The sequence below is a fragment of the Saimiri boliviensis genome, chromosome X (genome assembly GCF_048565385.1).
Source record: "Saimiri boliviensis isolate mSaiBol1 chromosome X, mSaiBol1.pri, whole genome shotgun sequence".
Lineage (NCBI taxonomy): Eukaryota > Metazoa > Chordata > Mammalia > Primates > Cebidae > Saimiri > Saimiri boliviensis.
The window spans coordinates 67,194,887-67,211,417 of NC_133470.1; the positions used below are offsets into that span (position 1 = coordinate 67,194,887).

Below are 16,531 nucleotides of genomic sequence, written 5' to 3' on the forward strand. Positions count from 1 at the left end.
AGTCTCTGGAGAACATAGTAGAAATATGCACCTGTGAAGGAAATCTGGGAAAATCCTGGAGAGGCCAGTGAACAAGCCATGAATATTCAGAGCAGGAATTTCAAAGCATGATTCTCTGCCGACTACCAGTCTAGGCTGTGTTTCACAGGACTTAAGAGAAGGTGTATGTCAGAGGGCTCATACTTAAGACCAATACCCTAGATACAGTAGCAAATAATTTACTAATGGTAGGTAATAGGGTATTTTAATGTAGACTGTGGAATCAGATTCATTGGTTTTAAATCCCTGTTCCATCACAAACTAGCAGTTTAACCATTGGAAAAAAAATTGTCAATTGCTCAATAGTGAAATGAATATAAAGACAGTATCTTCATCTTTATATGATTGTAATTATGAATAAGTGATATAATGTATATTTATATAAGGCGATTGGCCCATATGAAATTCTCAGAAAATTTATTATTATAAACTGATGTCATGTGGTATAAGTTGTGAGATAATTCAAAACATCCAAGAAAGTTAATGTTAACAAAAACTAGAGAAGTTGAGAGTAGCTTCCTTGGGTATGTGCAACTTAAGCTGGATTTTGAAATGGATTTATATTTTATCTTTTAAGAATTCAGAAGAATTGCACAACATGAATTATGGTAATAACAACTCTTATTGTGTTATTACTATGTACCAGATATATGCATTGCATAAATTAGCTTACTTATTTGAATGTACAAAACAATGGTATATATTGTACAGTAGAAGAAGCTGTAGATCAGACAAATTAGGAAAAACAACTCATAAGCAAGGCAATTTGTATTCAAACTCGGGTATGTCTGACTCCAAAGCCTGTGGCTGGATCCACTATGCTGTATTGACTATCAGGAAGAACAATAAATTCAGAAAACTGAATTTAAAATATATTAGAATCAAGTGATAAATTTTGAGTTGGGCATGGGAGAAAATTCATAAGCCTCTACAATTTTTATGAGAAAAAATAAAACAAGAAATATGTTTTTTCCTTAAAAATTAATCATAAATTAATAAAGTTCATACCAGCTAGATTTTGAAAGCTAATGAACAATTTTAAGACCAATGCATTTTTTACCTTAATTGAATTTACTGTTTTTAAGTTTCTGACACCAAAGAGAGGAAAATAGGAATTGTGAGATGACATATATCATTTATCTATGACATATCTTATAGTAGTTTTGAATTTTTGGAAACTTTTTTTATGTAAGTGCATAGGCCATAAAGCAGTGGTTATTCTGGGAATTTTTTTTTTAAATTAAATCTGTTAGATAAGAATGTTTTAGGAGTAAGTTTATTAAACTTTCTTAAAGATCCATTGTGGTAAAAAAAATCGATTAAAATCTTAAGTTTTCACTATGATATTGAAAGAGCTGTCACACTTCCAGCAGCAGAAGCTTTTTTTCTTTTAAAAATGGGATCAAACACAATGCAATATTTTTGTCATTATCTTTGTTCCGTTTTATTGTCACTTTTTCTACATGGTCTAGAGAAATAAGTGACCATGGATAAACAGGCCAGCTTATATTACACATTTATAAAAGTGTAGCTAAAAACGTTTCTGTGACTTTTCTCATGTCCAAAGTCGAAAAGAAAACATCAATTATTTATCTAACCAGATGATGTACAATATTTATAAGGAGATAATATGCTGGCCTCTCAGATAAACGCAATCCTTGTTGGTATAAACAGTGTGTTAAGTCAGTGATTTTGAAAGTGTGCCCCCTCGATCACATGAAAACTTCTTAGAAATACAAATTCTTGGGGCCCATTCCAGAACTATTGAATCAGAAACTCTGTGGGTAAGACAGATCTCTAGTTGATTGTGAGGTATGCTTAAATTTGAAAAGCACAGTTATAAAAAGAGAATGATAAACTGTTTAAAATGATTTGTGACAAGGTAGATTAAGTTACTTTGAGCTGGGCCTTAAAGAATGGGTCATAAGTCCTGGAGATCTATTGTACAGCATGGCAATATAATAACAATGTATAGTATACTTAAAATTGTTAAGAGTGTAGATTTTAAATGTTTCATCAAAAAATGGTATGTGAGATGGTAGATATATTAACTTGACTTAAACATTCCTCAATGTATTCATATCAAAAGATCACATTGTACACCATGAATATATAATTTGTCATTCAAAACAATTAAGAATGAGTCAAAATTCTCTATGCTATATTTTTTCTTTTAGTTAAACAAAATTTGATATATTTTGGAAAGCCCATAGATGTGACATTGTGACGTTGTAAAAAAAGAGCATTTAATTTGAAATTTCCTATGAGGTTTCATCCTGAAGTATAATTTAGTATTACACATCAAAAGCCCAGCAATTACTCTGCTAAGTATTTTTCCAAAGGAAATAGTTGCTCAAATGTACAAAAATGAGTGTAAAATAAGGTTTATCAAGGCATTGTTTCTGATAGTTAAAATTGAGAATCTACCACAATGTCTACTACTTAAATAAATTGTAGTATATAATTCTGATGGAATTCTAAGTATTCATTAAAATGATTATTTATTGATTGATGTGGAAGACTATCTACAATAATTATGATTAAACAAATTTAAAAAGATTATAAAATTATATGTCTGTATTAGTTAAATTTGGTTAAAATAGCTTTATATATTAATTTATAGCTCCACTTACATAGAAAAAAATAAGTATGGAAGGTTATACACCAAAATGTTAACAATGGAAATTCTGGTTTTATATCTCTATACCCACACATGCATATGTATATATGCATACACATATATATACACACAAATATAGAGGGATATAAAATTTGTTTGATTTTACTTATCTCTGTTTTCTAAAGTGAAACTATTTCTTGTGTGGAGAAATAATGAAAATTTAAAAACAACATAATCTAATCTGAGATTTTTAAGCAGCCTTCTTATACAATCTTACCATTAGTAACTAGAAATACTCATTTTAGAAAGTACTGTATCTGTCCTAGAACATTTGAAAGAAACTAATTCATAATATAAAAATTCACTGTTATGGTTAGTGGTCTAAAATCTAGCATCAGTTTATTTCTCAACATTTGCATTATTATTAGATAATTAACAAAAATCTGGTTTTCATCATAGAAGCTTTTAGAAAAGTAGAAATTGCTCTGCCGTATGAAGCAAGTAATCCTAATTGAGCTATTGCCACTAACTTTCTGTGAGAATTTGAAAATTCTAGTACCCCGTTTTTTGGCCTTGGTTTTCTCAAATCAAAATAATCAGAACATCTTGATGGCTTTTAAAAACTCTAATATTCTAGGAATCTACAATGCATTTAGAAGCAAAACCATCTTTAGAGAAATATATGAGGCGGTATGGAGGCTGAAAAAATAAAATAACCTCAAACACTCTAAAAGATCCTTTAAAGGATTCTGCTTCTGAAGTTACACAGGATGCTGTTGGTACTTCTCTCCCTGTTTGATTTCTCCTTTAATGGGATTTTATTTTTTTTTTATTTTTTTTTCTCTTTTTTTCTTTTTTTTTATTTTTTATTTTTTTAAATTTTATTTTAGGTTTTGGGGTACACGTGATGAACATGCAAGATTGTTGCATAGGTACACACATGGCAGTGTGGTTTGCTGCCTTCCGTCCCCTCACCTGCATCTGTCATTTCTCCCCATGCTATCTCTTCCCACCTCCCCAACCCCCCGCCCCTCCCCCATTTCCCCCCAATGGACCCCAGTGTGTAGTGCTCACCTCCCTGTGTCCATGTGTTCTCATTGTTCAACACCTGCCTATGAGTGAGAATATACGGTGTTTGATTTTCTGCTCTTGTGTCATTTTGCTGAGAATGATGGTTTCTAGGTTCATCCATGTCCCTACAAAGGACGTGAACTCATCGTTTTTGATGGCTGCCTTCATTTCATTGTTTATCCAGTCAACATTCAAGAGCAAGTTGTTCAGTTTCCATGAAGCTGTGCGGTTCTGAGTTAGTTTCTGCATTCTGAGTTCTAACTCGATTGCACTGTGGTCTGAGAGACTGTTAAGATTTCTGTTCTTAGATACTTTACAAAAGAAGACATACAGGAGGCCAACAAACATATGAAAAAATGCTCATCATCACTGGTCATCAGAGAAATGCAAATCAAAACCACATTGAGATACCATCTCACACCAGTTAGAATGGTGATCATTAAAAAATCGGGAAACAACAGATGCTGGAGAGGATGTGGAGAAATAGGAACACTTTTACACTGTTGGTGGGAATGTAAATTAACTCAACCATTGTGGAAGACAGTGTGGCGATTCCTCAAGGACCTAAAAATAGAAATCCCATTTGACCCAGCAATCCCATTACTGGGTATATATCCAAAGGATTATAAATCATTCTACTACAAGGACACGTGCACACGAATGTTCATTGCAGCACTGTTTACAATAGCAAAGACCTGGAACCAACCCAAATGCCCAACGATGATAGACTGGATAGGGAAAATGTGGTACATATACACCATGGAATATTATGCAGCCATCAAAAACGATGAGTTCACGTCCTTTATAGGGACATGGATGAACCTGGAAACCATCATTCTCAGCAAACTGACACAAGAGCAGAAAATCAAACACCGTATATTCTCACTCATAGGCGGGTGTTGAACAATGAGAACACATGGACACAGGGAGGGGAGCACTACACACTGGGGTCTGTTGGGGGGAAATGGGGGAGGGGCGGTGGGGTGGGGAGGTGGGAAGAGATAGCATGGGGAGAAATGACAGATACAGGTGAGGGGACGGAAGGCAGCAAAGCACACTGCCATGTGTGTACCTATGCAACAATCTTGCATGTTCATCACATGTACCCCAAAACCTAAAATGCAATAAAAAAAAAAAAAAAAAGATTTCTGTTCTTTTGCATTTGCTGAGGAGTGATTTATTGCCAATTATGTGGTCAATTTTAGAGTAGGTGTGATGTGTTGCTGAGAAAGCCAAAACCCATCAGTGTGCTGTATCCAGGAAACCCATCTTACATGCAAGGATACACAAAGGCTCAAAATAAAGGGATGGAGGAAGATCTACCAAGCAAATGGAGAGCAAAAAAAGGCAGGAGTTGCAATTCTCATCTCTGATAAAATAGACTTTAAAGCAACAAAGATCAAAAGAGACAAAGAAGGACATTACATAATGGTAAAAGGATCACTGCAACAAGAAGAGCTAACGATCCTAAATATATACGCACCCAATACAGGAGCACCCAGATACATAAGGCAAATTCTTAATGACTTACAAAGAGACTTAGACTCCCACACAATAATAGTGGGAGACTTTAACACCCCATTGTCAATATTAGACAGATCAACCAGACAGAAAATCAACAAGGATATCCAGGACCTGAATACAGACCTGGAACAAGCAAACCTAATAGACATTTACAGAACTCTCCACCCCAAATCCACAGAATATACATTCTTCTCAGCAACACATCACACCTACTTTAATGGGATTTTAAATCAAATTACTCGTTAAATGCCAAAAGACATTTGAATCTTGGTATAGTTCTGACACCTAGTGGTCAAATCAAACACCACAGCTAAATTCTAACTCCCCACTCCCACCCCATATTCATTCACTTCCTTTCATTGGGTTCTCTTTTTTATTTTTTCAGATATATTTATTCATCATGCATTCAGTTATTTGCTCAACAAGCACTTAGTGGACCCTTTATATGTTCAAGGCACTTTACTGGACACTTTACTATAGAGGAAAGCAAGAAGTAAGAGATCTTTGATATGTGGAAGATTGCTAATATATTTAGGGAAACAAAATGACTCCATAGAAAGGCAAGTAACTACAGCATGCTGAATTTGTTACGTGCACTCTCACTAAAGAAAATAATCAGAACTATAGATAGTCTGTGGCCAGCCAGAGGAATGCCTTGTGATGTGCAGAGGTTAAGAAGGGCTTCCTAGACTAAGTGGAACATGCCTTAATTGGAGGCTCCGTTTCCCCATCTGAAAAATAGCAATAATATTTTATTGTTTCATAAATTGTTATCAGAGATTGAGACACAGTATATATAAAGTACTTAGCATAGCATGTAGCCCAAATTAGGTACTCAGTGATTAATCATTTTATAACAAAACTAAAAACTTCATGTATATTAACTTGTTCTTAATTTTATTTTAAGACTAGTTCTGGCTCAAGTTTACATGACATTTTAAAATTTAGACTGAATGTACAGAACACAAAATCAGTTATTTTAGTTAATTCAATGGATAAATAGACAGCTGCAAGAAAAGATAGTGTTGGCTCTATCTTTAGATGAATATAATAAACAGTTTAGATAAAAATAAGCTTTACGACTTTTATACTTTTATCTTTAGCTAGAAATAAGGAGTTTACTAGACTAACTGGCTGAATCAACAAAATATCTAATTCACAGAAAAAAATTATTCAAAGTAGCTGTTTGCCAAATGAGCTAGTTGTTTTATTGCAATGAACTGTCAGCTCAGTAAATACAGTCTATCTGGAAGCTCCGTTTAGTCAGTGCAAAGATATCAAACAGATTGTTTGGCATTGTATGGGTTGTATGTGGGTAGACTGTTTTTGTATACTTTTTAATTGGTTATGTTTTAGACACTGTCTTAAATCCTATGCTGCCTTCCAAACTCATATTTCAATAATTATTGCAAAATGTGTATTTACTTTTGCACTTGAGTACTGGGTAGTTAATGTTAAGACTATCTCTATTTTTTTTAATTCTATAAAAATGTGTAGCACTCTAACTGTGCTTGCAAGCAGCAAAAAGTACAAAGGAGTATTAACACCCCACTTATCCTTTTGTTTCTGCAAGTGGAGGCATAAGTCATATATTTGCTAAAAGTATCAAACAATTATGTAGTTCATCTGTCATTTTCAAGGGTAAAATAAACTGTATTGTAGTGGCTTTTTGCCAAAAGCCATAATGTTCCAATAGAAAAGAAAACCAACCACAAGGAACATGTCATATTATTTAGAAATGCATGTTTAACCTGAATAAGAAAGATTTGAGAGAGAACAGAATTGTCTTCAGATATTTGAAGAGCTTTCATGTGTAACATGACTTTATTTTATTTGGCCTTAGCAGGCAGAAATAGGTTGAAATGATATAACAGATTTGACTCACCAAAGGGAAGAAAATTGATTTTTAAAAGTTGAACCTCCTGCAGTAATAGTTTTCACAGGACTTCACCTGAGAGCTGAAAGAGAGATAGATGCTGTTTGCTGTATCTACTACCAGATATACTCCAGGCCTTTACATGCTCTGGTAGTTGCTTAAAGTGGTTACAAAAATAGTCCCAAGAAATGTGAATGTCTGAGGTTACCACAATTCTATTAATAAACAGAACTTTAGTTATAGGAGCTTCTAAAAAGTACAATGACATTAAAGGAAGACAAAATTTGCCCTCTGCAAAATTCTGAAGGAGGCAAAGATTGTCTGAGTAGCCCTGTCTTTTCCAAGCCCCTATCATTCCGAGGCCTGGTAACCTGACAACCCTTCCCCAGGCTCCTATCCTATGTCTTATTCACAAAGGTTCACAGATTTGCCTTGCAGTCACCTAATTCTTTACGAGGTTGCAGTTGACAATGAATTAAATTTTCCCTCCCCAGGGTTGATGATGAGGAATTCGTTTAGAAATTAAAGTTTGAAAATACAGATCAAGACAGTAAAACTAAAATGTGTAAGCCTGTGACAGGGTTGAAATTTATGTTTGGGGGCTATTTTGCAGTGAGGTCTTGTCTGTTGGTTAGGTCTGCCAGTTTGATTACTTATCTGTTAATACTAAGGTAAAATACAACTGAGGTTATTGCCAAAATACTAATCTTCTTAATTCTTGAAAATGTCATCCTCAATACTGTTATCCATTTGTAGATTGGCATGCTATTTTCAGTTTACGTAGATACCCTTGAATTTATAAAAGTTTACACAAGTTCTTCTTTATTAGAAAACAAATATATTTGTACACCCAAACATGAACTGACTTGCCCTTGACACTGTTTTTACTCTACTGTCTGCAGAAATTGTCATTCTAATGCTTTATTGAGGAAGGAACATAAGTCTTCAAGGTGGGAAGTAACAGCACAAACAGCACAAGAGCAAAACACACTGATCTTCAAACTCCATTTCAGTGCTCTCTCTGTGAAGCTACCTATATCTTCATATTCATATCTGGTCTTCTGGCCAACACTGTGGCCTTGTGGGTTCTGTGTCAGTTCATCAGAAAGAAAAATAAAGTCTTCTTTTTCATGATCAACCTCTCTGTGGCTGACCTTGCACACGTGTTGTCTTTACCCCTCTGTATTTACTATTACATCAGCCACCACTATCCTTTCCAGGGGGCCCTAAGCCTGCTGTGCTTCTACCTGAAGTATCTCAACATATATACCAGTATTTGCTTCCTGATATGCATCAGTCTTCAGAGGTGCTTCTTTCTCCTCAAGCGCTTCAGAGCTAGAGACTGGAAGTGTAGGTATGACATGGGTATCACTGCTGCCATCTGGGTGATCATGGGGACTGCTTGTTTATCTCTTTCCATTCCAAGAAGCACTGACTTAGCCAACAACACTGAATACTGCTTTGCTGACTTAGAGTTTCAGCACATTAGCATGGCTTCCTCCATTGGCATGGTAACTGTAGCTGAACTTGGAGGGTTTGTATTACCCATTATAATTATTACTTGTTGCACATGGAAAACAATAAAATCTTTACGGGAATTCCAAGTTTCCCTAGGAGTACCAAAGAGAGGAAAAAGGCTTGGGAGATGGTCCTGATGTGTGAAGTGGTGTTCATTGTGTTTCACTCCTTACCGCCTCAACTTTCCATTCTTTATGATGATGAAGGAACATGTCTTTTTGAACTGCTTTTTTATTAAGAGCACTCTCCATTTCCAGATTATTTTCCTGTGTCTTGCAAATCTGAATTGTTTTCTTGAGCCAGTTGTGTATTATTTTATGGCCTCAGAATCTTGTGACCAATTTTCAGATCATGGCAGCTTGGTTCTTCAGTCATGTATGAGATGCAGTGACAGTGCTTTGGAAATTCGTCAGAGGGAGGAGGATCTTCAAACTCTCTCTCTTTAATGTTTGAATGATTCCAAGACAACGTAATCAAATAATTAACAAGAAAAATCCATATGTTCTATTAGTATAGCTATGTCACTTTGAAGGTTTTTCTTTAAAAATGCTGTTGTTGAGTATCTTAAAGAAACACGGCTCCTTCCCTTTATCCTCAAAATGATCCTTCTGAAGCAATTATACATACATATATTTTCTATCAGAATGGAAACATATTATTGTATGGAGCATGTGAAAAATATATTTTCTTACAGAAGATGATGAGCAACAGAATAAGTTGCACACCTGTTTCTCAGAAACAGATCCAATCTTTCTTTCTTCTTCTGAGAGAAACAAAATATACATTGAAAGCAGGTAGACATAGGTGAATTGTCCAAACATTGAAAAGTGTACAGAAAAGCAGTATGACCATAGATTTCCTTAGAAAATATTCACTACTTGAGCAAACAAGATTATAGAGAAAAGGCTTTTTAATATTAATATGAGTTATGGGAATCAACATTCTTATAACTTGGATTTTCTTATAACTTGAGATTTTTGTTTTCTCTCCTCTGAGAAATAAACAATTCAGATAAACCTCAAGTGCCTAACACTATCATGGGATTCACACAATGAATACACCTTAATCAAAAAATAAAGTTATGTCCTTATTTATTTCACAAACTTGAGTTTCAAGGCTTACAATTAAGGCATTTTGCTTGTTTATTAAAATCAACTGTGCTATAGTCTGCCTAAATTGATTGCTGTATATACAACCTCAGTCACAGCTTCACTTGATATGTTTAAATCAATGAGTTAGTTTTTTAAAAAATCACATACGTGCCTATATTATTCCAATGCTAAAGTCCAGCTAAGCCTCATTTTTCAAAAGTAAAGATATATTTAAGGACAGCATGGGTAGACTGAATCTTATTATAAATGCCAGATGAAAACTTTCTATTTTTAAAATCCCTGTGACTAAATAATTTTATAATACAAATCACTTCCATTGGAAAATTTGAAACTTAAAATTTTCATATATTAGATTTCATTAAAATAATACTTTAAAAAGCAGTGGTTAGTTTTATAAAATTATAAAGGGTTGTTTTCTTGTACTTACTAGAATTTCACAAAGTGGCTTGTTATATTTTCTTTTTTGTTATAGCAATTGTTTATTAAAACAGAAGCAGATAATATTCACCATGGGGTTGGAGGGAACAGACTAAAACCTAGATGTTCTGAAGTCTGCTAGAGATCTGTATTTTAGAAAATTGTATTCTGTAGAAATGATTGTGTAGCTCTTTAAATACTAAAACATTCAAAGCATCATTTTAGTTGCAGATATTTCTAAAACATATGTATTTCCTACCCACTGAAGCAGTTTTATAAACAAGGGACCATGATGTATGAAGGAAACATTAATCCAGATTCATAGGACAAGGATCTTAGTTTCAAGTCTGCCACTGATAAGCTGTGTGACCTTGGGCAAGTTATTTATCACTGGCTTCAGTTTCATTATCTGTACATAGAGAGCTGGACTAGATGGAATAAATATGAGGCATATTTTTTAGAAAGCACTTTCTAAACACTAAAGACATTTACAAATGCTTAAATTTTTGTTGTTATTAGTAATAGCATTGTTTTAATTTAAGGGGAACCAACCCTAACATTTAATATACTCTTTTCAGAGTGACTGAAGGTCATCATTATAAACATTAGTTATTGTACTGTATGCATTGCTTCTTTCAGGGCTATTGAAATCTACAGGATTGTCTGTACATACACTAAAATAGCCCCATGAATTTTTAATATTTATATAGTGGTTCTATCTCCACCTTTTAAAGTTCTTAATATCATTTCTTGCTACACTCAGCACGCCTGCCTGAAGCAGTCTCTATTGTTTTGATGAGTTCTTTCTTACTTTCTGTGGCTTTGAAAACACTAATCCAGCTAGTTAGAAGAGTTTTTTAACTTAGTAAAAAATGAAAAAAAAAATGAGTGAAATCCTGATGATTTTATTTGGAAAGAATATATGTAGAAAAGGGAAAATCTCCTATAGAACAGAGTGTGGGTTTTAGTTTATGAACTTTATGACATCTATTCTGTCAATTTGGGACTAATTGTGCTTACTTTCTGGCTCTGTCAGATGTGTTTATATAGGTGAGGTTGCCGGATATTTGAGTTCTAAATCACTGAGGTATTAGCTGGTTTTGATGCCTAAAATTTGTTGGAATATAAGTATCGCATCCCCAACACACACACACACACACACACACACACACACACGCACACACACACACACACAGAGATAATTAAATTTCCAAAATAATTACTTGTTTCATCAAAAATTTAGTATATTCAGAACTACTTCTTTATTGCTCTTAGTTAGATTGTTTTCTATTTGTCATATTGCTCTTGAAAAAACAACTGCTCATTCTGTCCACTACTTTCTTCCTCTTTAAGGGCACTTTGTGAAAATTCCCTCATGTATTTGAAATCCTATTTGAGATACATTAATCCATTTGTTGAAATCAGCCTGTTATTAACATGAATAATGATTGTTATCTATTAAGTTTAGAGATGCAAAGAAAACAGACTGGCTTACCAACTCTAAGCTATCAGAATTTTCCAGAAATCTCCTATTTATACTTAGTTCTAGAGAATGAAGTATATGTAATAACTCTGATGTATTATTTCTGGGGCCAGTCAAATGCCAACTCCATCTCTCTACTTCCTGTTCCCTGAAACACTGTAGTACAGGAGTTTAAATAATGGCAACATTGGGTCTACAGCTTAACTACTTGATACTAATTAGAGTTGGGTTCTAGTATTATCTCTTCTCTTTCTTAATGTGTGATCTTGAGCCAGACAATTTACCACTCTGAAGCTGTTTTCTCATCTGCTCTATCATGTCATAATATCTGCCTTTTCTGCTTCACAAGACTGTTGTGAAGATCAAGTAAGAAATGAAGATGAGAATTCTTTTAAAATAATAATGACTAAATATGAGGACACATAAAGAACAGATAGTATTAAGAATGAAATCAGAGAAGGGAGATAAAGTGCCTTCCTCAACTCATAGCAACACAGAGAATATTAATAAATATTTTAAACTCCCTATTTATGCCATAGAAAATAATGAAGGCTTGAAGTAGCACTTAGGGTCAGGACAACACTAACTGAGGCCCCTTGAAGGTAACAGAAAGGAACTATTTAACTGGGCCCCTACTATCAGTTAGTTAGGTCCAGTTTTCCAGTATAGTAAGTTATGCTTAGGGCCAAGGATCTCCGAAAAATTCAAATATCAGAGATTGACCACAGCCTTAGGGAAACAATGGTGATCCTATATTGCGTAGTCAGTGTCCCTTACAAATAAATTCTGTAGATGGGAAGCCAGGTCTTTAGAACTTTGGGAAGGAATTAATTTAAGACAAATGTAAAAGAACTTTAAAATTGCAAAGCAAATTGCTGAGGGCAGGAATAGGTTACCTAGCGCCATTGTTTGGCCATGTTTAGATTTGCTGAGGGGTCTTAAAGGGTTCAAAGTACTTTCTTCATTCAGTGCGTTCCTAGAATCCCTGGTCTGGTTAATTACGTTGGATAAACAAACCTGCAGAAATATAAAATCTGAAAAACTCAAAGTCTCTTGAAAAATCATTAAACATTCACATTTCTGACTCTGTTCATACTGTTTCCCTGTCATACATGCCTTTCTTCCTCCTGTTTATGTAGTTTTACAAATCATTTATGATTCAGCTTAAATTCTATTTTCCTGTGAAACCACATTTTCTCTCCTAGACTCTAAAGTCCATGAGGCATCCACAATTTATTGTACTATATGACATACTGAATTTGAATCTAGTTTCTTACAGGGAAAATAAGAATTTGGTAGTTTATCTTACTAGAATGATTAGGGCCTGCATATTTCTCTCTATATGGAAGAAACAGAGTGACTATGTAATTAATCTAGCTTTCCCAGCATCATGCAAATGGTAGATGCTCAATGAATGTCTGTTGAGTGACTTAAAATAAAATACATAGTGATTGGTTAGATAACCAAAAGACCAGTCAATATAGAGTTGACATCAATAACTTTCACAAGATTTATGCACTCATTTCCTCTCTCTTTAATTAGCATGACAACCACTAAGAGCTATGGGCCTGAAAAGGGATGCTTACAACTAATATCTGTCATTACAGTCACTATATTTTGGCCTATTCATTGAATTTGTTGAATATAAATAAGATCAACATCTGACTGGTTCTCAGTTTACTAAGTAACCATACTACAGTAGACCCTGACTTTTGTAGTTAAGTAAAATGTGTTTGTAAGCTGTGCTTTAAAGATGTTTCAGGATGGTTGTTTGTTTTTTGGTTGATTGCAATTGTTGCTATTAACACTGAATAATTTACGCATTCTTTTATGCATAAGAAAGTGGTGGCATTAAGGGGTGGGTGCAGAATAAAGACAATATGTTATAGTATAAATTATTCTTTCCCTCTTTAATCTATGCTCCCAGTTCTGTCTTTTATTTCCAGTGAATTCAGTAAAGTGTTGATAAAATCGAGACCTCTGTGAATTCCATCCAAGTTGTTTACAGTACCACCTTTCTGTATTTCTTTTATTAGCCAGGACCTGTTACTGTTCTTGCATCTACTCCAGGTTGCCATTCAGAGGTTCTAGCTCACCATTGTAAGATCACTCTCTCTCTTCTGGATCATTCTTCCCCTTAGTTGGTGGTAGCTCCCTGGTTAGGCCCTCATTGGACTTTTGTGGGTTTGTCTCACCTGGGAGCAACAAGAAAGTACTGTTCTAATCACTTTCTAGGCTCCAACATTTGTGAATTTGGGTTAATAGAAGAACGACTATGAGAGAAAAGAGAAGGCCACAAAAGGACTACATACAGCCTGGGGCCAGGATAGGAATAAGCATAAAGTGAAAACTTAACATTTTTATTGGTTATTGGTGTGGTAGTTTATAGGTTGATTGCATGTGGCTTCAAATGGCATTTAATATCACCTTTTATTTCCTTAGCTTAGTATGCCTCCTTTGGCATCCAATGAAAACGACAAAAACAAAACCAAACAAAACAACCAACCAACCAACCAACCAACAAAAAAACAGAGTAACAGAGTACTTGGCCTGGCAATTTGTCTAACCCCAGATTACTTTACCAAGCCACTGCTTTCATTTATTTCTCTATTTCAGCCAAATTAGATTTTTCACTCTCCTCTAGGCATCTTATGTTTTTTCCCATCTCTGTGACCCCTGACTCTTCTTCCCAGAATGTACTCACTGCTCCTCAGCCTATTTTAAACCCAACATCTTTACCATAGAGCTAATAAAATTTAGAGATGTTTCCCTATTCCCATTACTTTTGGTGATGATTCTTTTTTTGTTGTTGTTCTCCTATAACATCACTGGCAGTGCCACAGTGATCATACCTAGCATAACTGGCTTAGAATCTAAATTTGGAAGGACTCTTAGAAATTGTCTCTATATAACAAAAGGTTAAGGGCAGAGATTTAATTTAAAAGAGTCAGGGAAGTGTAGGGAGTTCCTTAGAAGATCTGATTTGATACTGCATTGGTAGTATTAAGAAAATGCTGCTTGGTGATATCATATATTTTATATAATATTATATAATATATATCATATATAACTATGTATTTGTTGATGTTAGGTATGTGTTGATATTATCCTCATTAAGCAGCAGGACCTGATGAAGGCAGGGAGAGCTACTACCCTCCCATACCATTCCTTGACATAGCAATGATCAAATCCCCTTATTTCAGGGAAGGAAACAGAATGCCAGAATGACATGGTTAGTGATTCCACAATAAGTTGTGTTAGAATAGGGACTCAGACACAGATATCCTGATTCCCATTCTTATTCTCTTTCCACTACCTTGTGTTGCCTTTTGGGTTGTTTATTTAATTTTTACATATGTTATTTTTATTTTATTACCAAAACTGAGTTTCCTAGAGGCAATGACTGAATCATATTCATCTCTTTTTCTCACAACATAGTTTAGCAGAAATGTATACAAAATTATTGATTGGTAGATTTATTTTGTAGGACTTTAACTAGTTTATATATTGCCTTGATAATTATTCAACTTCTATTAATTTAAATCATAACAATGCTTCAGGCAGCAAAATTAGGTAATCTCCAGTATATCTATACCAACATTCTAAAGCAGAATATGGCAAATAATCTTTGTGAAACATTGGATAAGTCACAGTCCCTCTCTGGGCCTCGGTTTACTTATTTTCGAAACCATGATGATGTAATACATGATTTCTAAGCTCCTTTTAATTCTAACATTCTAATGAGACTAATGTATAGGGTTCTAATTTTTTTACAAAAATATCATTTGTGCAAGAATATTTTACAGGAGCAAGAGATGGCACAATAATTACTGTGCTAACAAGATGCAATCCCCAAAGTTCACACTAGATCACTTCTCTTTCTTTTCCGCCCTCCCTTTCTTCCTCCCTCCCACCCTCTCTCTCTCTTTCTCTTTCTCTCTCTTTCTTTTCTTCCTTTCCTTTTTCTTCTTTCTTTCCTTTTTCCCTTTCTCTCTTCTTTCTTCCTTCCCTCCTGCCCTCCCTCTTTCCTTCCTTTTTTTCTTAAACTTGACTCATACCAGCTCTCTGTTTTTGGCCACCAAGTCCAATTTTGAATGTTAGCTAAACATCGAATTTATAAACTGAGTCAAATCAAGATACAAACATGAAACAGAATGAGATTAATCAAACCTCACTCTGTCAAATAAATTTGATTGCCCTTTTTCACTATTAACTTTCTGTTCCAACAATGAGGAATTATTTATTTCTATATTTTCCTACCAATGCAGTCCCAATGAAGGCTGTAGACGTAAGAGTTTTGCAACTCCAGTTTTAAATGTCAGGTTCACCATTAACTATCTAACTTTGGTTGACTTTGAATTTACTTGATCTTTCAAAAATTTTTGTTTCCTTATTGGGATTTGAAGTTAAATATGCTTACTTTGCGAGTTGTCATGATAATGAAGAGAAAATTTGCATGAAAACTTTTAGTACAACATATGGAAATTAGGTGTGCAAGATATCTTAATGATGTCAATCTATGTCATCTGTAATTGGTATTACTAAGGAACAGGTTTTTCTATTTTACTTTTTTTTTTTTTTTTGAGAAAGTGTTTCACTCTTTTGCCTAGGCTGTAATACAAGTGACTTGATCTCAGCTCACTGCAACCTTTGTCTCCAGAGTTAAAGCGATTCTGCTGACTCAGCCTCTTGAGTAGCTGGTATTACAGGCATCTACTACCACACCCAGCTTTTTTTTTGTATTTTAGTTGGCCAGGCTGGTCTTGAATTCCTAGCCTCAAGTGATTTAACTGCCTAGGCCTCCTAAATTGCTGGAATTACAGGCACGAGCCAGCATGCCAGGCCTATATTGCACTCTTTTATGTGATTCT

The 16,531-nt window shown here is 34.5% G+C and overlaps 1 pseudogene; it reads left to right on the forward strand.

The window, feature by feature from the left end:
* Positions 1-7,391: 7,391 nt before the first annotated feature.
* On the forward strand, positions 7,392-9,121 carry LOC141582712 (putative P2Y purinoceptor 10; annotated as a pseudogene).
* The last annotated feature ends 7,410 nt before the right edge of the window (positions 9,122-16,531 follow it).